The following is a 521-nucleotide window of genomic DNA, read 5'->3' on the forward strand; positions in this document are numbered from 1 at the left end:
CCTGGATCTTACACTCCGCTTCCACCAGCTGCAGCTTGGTCTGTGCCAGTTCCAGCTCCATCTCTCTCAGCTGGTTCTTGAGCGTTTCCTTCTCCTCATCTGTATCCTCATCCACAAGATGCCATGATCTTCGTTTTCTGAATGTTGAGCTTTAAGCCAACTTTTTCACTCTCCTCTTTCACTTTCATCAAGAGGCTTTTTAGTTCCTCTTCACTTTCTGCCATAAGGGTGGTGTCTTCTGCATATCTGAGGTTATTGATATTTCTCCTGGCAATCTTGATTCCAGCTTGTGTTTCTTCCAGTCCAGTGTTTCTCATGAGGTACTCTGCATATAAGTTAAATAAACAGGGTGACAATATACAGCCTTGACGAACTCCTTTTCCTATTTGGAACCAGTCTGTTGTTCCATGTCCAGTTCTAACTGTTGCTTCCTGACCTGCATACAGATTTCTCAAGAGGCAGATCAGGTGTTCTGGTATTCCCATCTCTTTCAGAATTTTCCACAGTTTATTGTGATCCAC

General features: G+C 43.6%; 1 protein-coding gene across 2 annotated transcripts in view; it reads right to left on the reverse strand.

The window, feature by feature from the left end:
• Nucleotides 1-521, reverse strand: part of INIP (INTS3 and NABP interacting protein) — a 19,413-nt gene that overhangs the window by 5,069 nt on the left and 13,823 nt on the right. The gene's annotated exons all lie outside the window — the stretch shown is intronic.

This window comes from Bison bison, unplaced genomic scaffold (assembly GCF_000754665.1).
Source record: "Bison bison bison isolate TAMUID 2011002044 unplaced genomic scaffold, Bison_UMD1.0 scf7180017864183, whole genome shotgun sequence".
Lineage (NCBI taxonomy): Eukaryota > Metazoa > Chordata > Mammalia > Artiodactyla > Bovidae > Bison > Bison bison.